The sequence below is a fragment of the Hibiscus syriacus genome, unplaced genomic scaffold, assembly GCF_006381635.1.
Source record: "Hibiscus syriacus cultivar Baekdansim isolate YM2019G1 unplaced genomic scaffold, ASM638163v2 tig00113722_pilon, whole genome shotgun sequence".
Taxonomy (NCBI): domain Eukaryota; kingdom Viridiplantae; phylum Streptophyta; class Magnoliopsida; order Malvales; family Malvaceae; genus Hibiscus; species Hibiscus syriacus.
The window spans coordinates 2,470,831-2,477,796 of record NW_024063469.1 but is presented as its reverse complement, the minus strand read 5'-3'; positions in this window follow the sequence as shown (position 1 = coordinate 2,477,796).

Below are 6,966 nucleotides of genomic sequence, written 5' to 3'. Positions count from 1 at the left end.
ACAATTCCCCTTCATCAACACACCTGATTTCAAGGAATATATCATAGCAGATTCAATTGATTTCATGCCTAAGTAAGCAATATCTTCCAACAGTTGCAAATCATACTTCCTCTGTGATAAAGAAATTCCAAACTCTACGAGCTACCTCAAAACCAAGAAAGTAACGCAAAGACCCCACCACCTTTAGCTTCAAGTGTTGTTGTAAAAGGTTTTGAATCTCATGCATTAACTACAAGTCCTTCCCTGCTATTACGATGTCATTCACAAAAATCAAGAGAACAACAAAATAATCACTAGAATCTTTTGTAAAAAGGAATGTTCAAAAGGGGGTTATTGAAAATCAAACTCGAGAATGACACTCGAAAAAGCAATAAACCATTGCCTGGATGCCTACTTAAGCTCATAGATAAACTTACTAAGTTTACAAACCATGTTAGAATACTTGAGATTAGGCTTGTATCCAAGAGGTAATTTCATGTAAACCCCATCTAAGACACCGTTTAAAAAATGATTAAACATCTAGTTGAAGCAAATGTCGTCCTCATGTTGCTGCTAAAGCAAGCAACATTATGTAAGAAGTCATCTTGAAAATAGGTGAAAAGAAGTCCATATCAATCCCTTCAACTTGTGTAAACCCTGAACAACTAACTTGGCTTTATAGCAATCAACCAAGCCAAAAACTTTTTGTTTTACATGATAAACTTATTTGCAATATATAATTTTCTTTCCTTGAGGTGAAAGAACTATGGACCAAGTGTCAAAGAACTCCATAGCACGAAGTTCATCATTCATAACATCTCTCCAAATCAAAGACTTGACAACCTGATGATAGAAAGAAGCTTCATATTTAGAAGAAATATTAGAAACAAAACCACCATACTCAATTGATAGCTTTGAGGAAGACAAAAAATCTTCAATAAGATAGAGACATTGAGAAGAGGCATTATTACAATAATAATTTTAAAGGTATGACAATTTTTGAATAACTTGAGATGACTGTTGAATAGACAACTATAATATTTTCAACATAAGGAATAAATTGCACATCATATAATGAACCATTAATATTTGCCTCACAAGACACGACTTCATGTGTGGAATTAATGTGTTCTTCCATAATAAGCTCATCTGGATCTTGTTGAATGCCCACTGAATCACTTTAGCCATGTTGAATCTCTAAAACACATAGAGAATTGAAAACTTCAACTGTAACACCCCAAATTCTAGGCTAGTAGTTTTGGATTTACCCGAGAGGTATGCAAACCTCGTGGAGTTCATAACTAAAGTCGTCAGGTCAAGTTAAGGTTTAATTGGATGATAATTGGGCCCAATTAGCCAAAAAGAGTATTTTTCTCATAGTAGAAATATAAAGAGAGACCAATAATATAATTTTCACATTTTGAAAAGATGAGAAGACTTTTTATCTTTCTTCATCTTCTTCTCTTCATTTCATTAATTCTCATTTTATTCTCCCCCTTCCTTTCCAAGTGCTATAGCTATGGGTAAGCTTCTTAAGCCTTTTTATGTATATTTTAAACTTCAAATTCATCCATAATTCCTCCAGCAACCTTGTTTTGAAGATTCAAGCCTTGGGTTTATTATTTTGCTAGAGAAAGTGGGGTTGTCATCCAAGTCTTGGAGAAGAGTGATAACTAGCTAAAGGAGCTTCATTTCATGATTCTTTAACCAAGGTAGTGTATTTCTAATCCTTTGTGGTGTTAAGGCATTCATAAGCATTAAGATTTATTTATTTGAGTATTTTAGGGTGTTGAGTTAATCGATCGACGGAATTTGCCAAGGAGGGGGTGAATTGGCAATAAAAGTTTTGGTGGAAGCTTTTGCAGAAAATTGAAAATATTTGCACAGCGATTTAGAGTGGTTCGACTTTCTCAACCAAAGTCTACGCCCACTATCTTAGATATCCACACTAAGGATTTTCCAACAAATTCACTAATTTGTTCTTTCTTTTGAGGACAAAGAGTAACCTTACAACTCCCTCAAGAATTATACCCCAAATTCTTGAGCACACTCTTTTTCAAAGAGAAAATACACAAATTTGCAAACTTACAAGGAAAACCTCACAAGGTAGATTGTTTGCACAATTCTAGAACAAAGAAAGAATACTCAAGGATAAATACAATAGAGCACAAATGATGTTCTTGAAAGCACAATGAATATTGAATGAAAAATAGGCTTGAATTGCTCAAACAATGAGTTTGATGCTTTCTCTTTGATTCTCTCTCAATTCTTGTTAATTGTTGTTTCTTGTTTTTGATCAATGGCTTCTAAGCTTGTTTACATACTCCTTCAATTGATTCTGAACATTGGGGATGATTAGTGGAGTCAATAGAGCCGTTTAAGTGTGAAAACAATTAATAAAATTAGTTGGGAACGTCAGTGCATCGATGCATACACAAGGTGCATCGGTGCATCAAGTGTAAAATTCAAATATTTTGACCGTTGGAACACTTAGTGCATCGGTGCACTAAGTGTGCATCGATGCATAAAATGCATTCGATGTTTTGAATAAGCCTAAGTGCATCGATGGAAGTAAACCGTAGATCAAATGTCTCCAAAAACGAACGAAAATATGGAGGCACTTGATCCTCTTGTGGTGCCGATGCATTATCGGGATCGTCAATGTCTTGAAATAATCCTTGAAGATCAGGATCATCATCTGCAGCCCGTGCCAAAGGAGGAGGAGGAGCACGAGAAGAGCTAGGAGCAGGAGGTGCTCGTGAAGAACTCGCTCCTGGAGTTTGCTTAGAGGGTCAATAAACCCATTGACCAGTTTCCTCATCCTGTTTTCAATCAGCTTTCTTCAAGGAGGTGAGATTGATTTGGTTTTGAAGAGGAATGGGATTGTCAAGAGAGACGTTAAGATCGAGTTTGATAAAAAGATTACTAAGAAGACATCCCCCAAACTAATGTTTCGACATGTTTTGAAGGAATAATGTTTATGGTATCCACTAGCTCACTAAAATATAATGTGTGGCAAATTTATTTTGTTCTTATTCTTGATACAGTGCATCCACCATAAATCCCTAATACGAAGAGTGGAGTACCTACCTCCGGATGGTCTAAACCACCAAGAGATCATCAAATGAAGAAGACGATCATGATGAGATCGTAGAGTACTAACACTAGCATTTGGAATATAGGGATATTCCACAGTTTCTTTCTCATTATATAAACCATCGTCATCTAGCCCAAAATGTGAAGCTATCGTCTCGGAGTCAATATTAATATATTGTCCTAAAAGGTAGGATCTAATTGCTATAGTCCCACATTGAGTCTGATTTTGAATACATACCGCATTAGAGTAGAAAATGCGGACTAACTGATGATAGTCGATAGGTTTTAGGTGAAACAGTTTATCAAACTTCTATGTTTTGAGAATCGGAAGGTATCCGAAGTCAATATCAATCATGGCTTGAACAGAAGGAATACGCTCTTCCCGGATTTTGTATGACTCAAAACAAGTATGGTACCTATGGTATAGATCTTGTCTACGACCAGGTACGTTGAAACAAGAGTTCAGAATGGTCATATTTGGGTCATTTGGATTAGGTGGAGGAACAAGAGGTTGATTTTGACTTGAGCGACTAGACGATGTCCTAGGTCGTTTAGGATTTGACATGGTTTAAGAATCAGAATAGAATATGTAACCTACAAATTTAAACACATGTATGAAATATAATCAAACCCAAAACTCAAATGAGTCCTCAAAATTTCAAGGTTCTCTAAACCGAATCCTAAAGGGCAATATTTTGAAAAACTATTTGGAAAATAATGTTTGAAAATCATAATACATATAGTTTTTTTTTATTATGAAAACAACATAATTGAATCAAAAACATCAATTATAACAACAATTTTTGATATTTTTTAATTTCGAAATTTAAAGATAATTTGAAAAATTGAGTATTTTTGACGAAATTGGTTGTAAAATCTAGTTCATAATATAATCAATGCCCAATATAATGTTCATCCTAGAACTAATCAAAACTAGTTCTAAGTTCAAAAATCAATAAAACATAGGTTTTGAAATATTACCTTGAAAATTTTAGATTGAGAGGAATGTGATGTTGTTTTGCACAATTTGATGATGAAAGCAGGTTTAGGAGTTGAAGAATGAAAGATTTATGATAAAAAACTAAGGATTTGGAGCAATTTTGAGAGTGAAGAGAGGGAGAGGAGAGGCGGCAGTGAGAGTGTTTTAAGAGAGTTTTGAGAAAATAAAGAAGAAATAGGGTTTTTATCCAAAAACCCGATTGATGCATCGATGTATGGCCTTGTGCATCGATGCACATTCAAGGAGTGCATCGGTGCATCTTCATGATGTATCGATGCACATTCAAGGGGATGCATCGATACACTATTCAGTGTATCGATGCATTATGCACAAAAATGTCAAAAATCTGTTTTAAACACTCAACATGCTAAATTAATTAGCTCTAGTGGTATTGGCAACTCATATATTGAAAATTAATCATGTTCAATCAATCAATTTAATTCTTAAACTACATTTGAACATAAAATTAATTTTCACCAAAGAACATAAACTCCCCCTAACTAATAGCAAAGAATGTAATCAAAAAATTATTATTAATATAAGCATTTTTCATTTATTCTTAAAAGTGCTAAAATTAATTTATACACTAAGTGAAGATAGGTCAGTTAAACCTAATTCTCTTCTAAGTGTCCAAAATCTTTCTTTGTTTAAAGGTTTTGTAAAAATGTCTGCTAACTGGTGCAAAGTATTAACAAATTCTAGAACTACATCTTCCTTAGCGACATGGTCTCTAATGAAGTGGTGTCTAATTTCAATATGCTTAGTTCTAGAGTGTGGATGGGATTTTTAGTGAGACAAATAGCACTAGTATTGTCAAACTTGATAGGAATGGTACCTACTTCAATTCCATAATCAAAAAGTTGTTGTTTCATCCATAAAACTTGTGTACAACAACTATCGACTGAAATGTATTCCACTTCAGTGGTAGATAATGCCACACAATTTTGTTTCTTTGAAAACCAATAAATCAACATATTTTCAAGGAATTGGCAAGTACCGGAGGTGCTTTTCCTATCTAATTTGCATCCTCCATAATCTGCATCAGAGAAGGCATACAAGCTAAAGCTGGAGTCTCTAGAATACCAAAGTCCTAAACTAGGAGTGTCCTTAAGGTATCTAAAGATTCTCTTAACAGCTAGTAAATGTGATTCCTTAGGACATGATTGAAATCTGGCACATAAGCAAACACTAAAATAATGTTCGGTCTACTTGTGGTTAAATAAAGCAAATAGCCAATCATTGACCTATATAATTTAACATCCACACATTTACCTCCTTCATCTATGTCAAGCTTTGTTGATGAGCTCATTGGAGTGTTATGTGGTTTCCCATTTTCCAGTCTAAACTTCTTAAGCATATCTTTGACGTACTTAGCTTGATTGATGAAGATATCATCTTTTCTTTACTTGATTTGGAGTCCCAAGAAAAATGAGAGCTCCCCCATTATGCTCATCTCGAATTCAATTTGCATTAGCTTAGAAAATTCTAGGCAAAGAACATCATTAGTAGAACCAAATATTATATCATCAACATAAATTTAAACTACTAATAAATATTTACCTTTATGCTTTAAAAACAATGTAGTGTCAACCTTCCCTTTTGAAAAATCTTTTTCGATTAAAATTTTTGACAATCTTTCATACGAAGCTCTAGGAGCTTGTTTTAAACCATAAAGAGCTTTTGTCAATTTAAGAACATGATTTGGAAATTTTGAATCTTCAAAACCAGGTGGTTGTTCCACATACACTTCTTCTTTTAAAAAACCATTTAAAAATGCACTTTTAACATCCATTTGATATAATTTGAATTCATTGAAACATGTAAATGCTAATAACATTCTAATTTCTTCCATCCTAGCTACGGGAGCGTATGTTTCATCATAGTCTATGCTCTCTTCTTGAGTATACCCTTGAGCAACAAGTCTAGCCTTGTTTCTCACTATATTACCACTTTCATCAAGTTTATTCTAAATACCCACTAGTACCTACAATAGATTATTACTAGGCCTTTCAACTAATGTCTATACTTTACTTCTCTCAAATTGATTTAACTCTTATTGCATAGCCATAATCCAATGTTCATCATTTAATATTTCTTTAATATTTTTAGTCTCTCTGCATGAGATAAATGCAACATAATTACAAATATTTCTAAGAGAAGATCGAGTTATTACTCCTTTGGATGAATCACCTATTATTTCACCATCCTTGACATAGTTATATTCCCTTGGGTAAGAGACTTCCCTTTCTTCAATGGTTGGATTCTCGAGAGGATCTTGAGTTTCCTCATCTTTCGTTTCTTCCTTTGATGATGGTTCTCCAACGTCATGTCCAACGTCATTTATATTTATAATGCCTACATCATCATTCACACAAGAATCATTCCTCGGAAGGGGATTATCATCGAAAACAACATGTATAGACTCTTCTACAAGTAAAGTTCTTTTATTAAATACTCGATAAGCTTTAGAATTTAAGGAATAACCCAGAAAAATTCCTTCATCACTTTTAGCATCAAATTTGCCAAGATTGTCCTTACCGTTGTTTAAAACAAAACATTTACATCCAAAAGAATGAAAATAGCCAATGTTAGGCTTTTTATTTTTGAAAATTTCATATGTAGTTTTCTTTAAAATTGGCCTAATCATTACTAGATTAACAACATAACAAGCGGTATTTGTGGCTTTCGCACAAAAACATTTTGGCAAATTATTTTCACAAAGCATGGTTCTAGCCATTTCTTCTAAAGTTCGATTTTTCCTCTCAACAACTCCATTTTGTTGAGGGGTTCTAGGTGCTGAAAAATTATGGCTAATACCATTAGAATTGCAAAACTCAGTAAATCCAAGATTTTCAAATTCGTGCCATGATCACTTCTAACACTAGTGATAG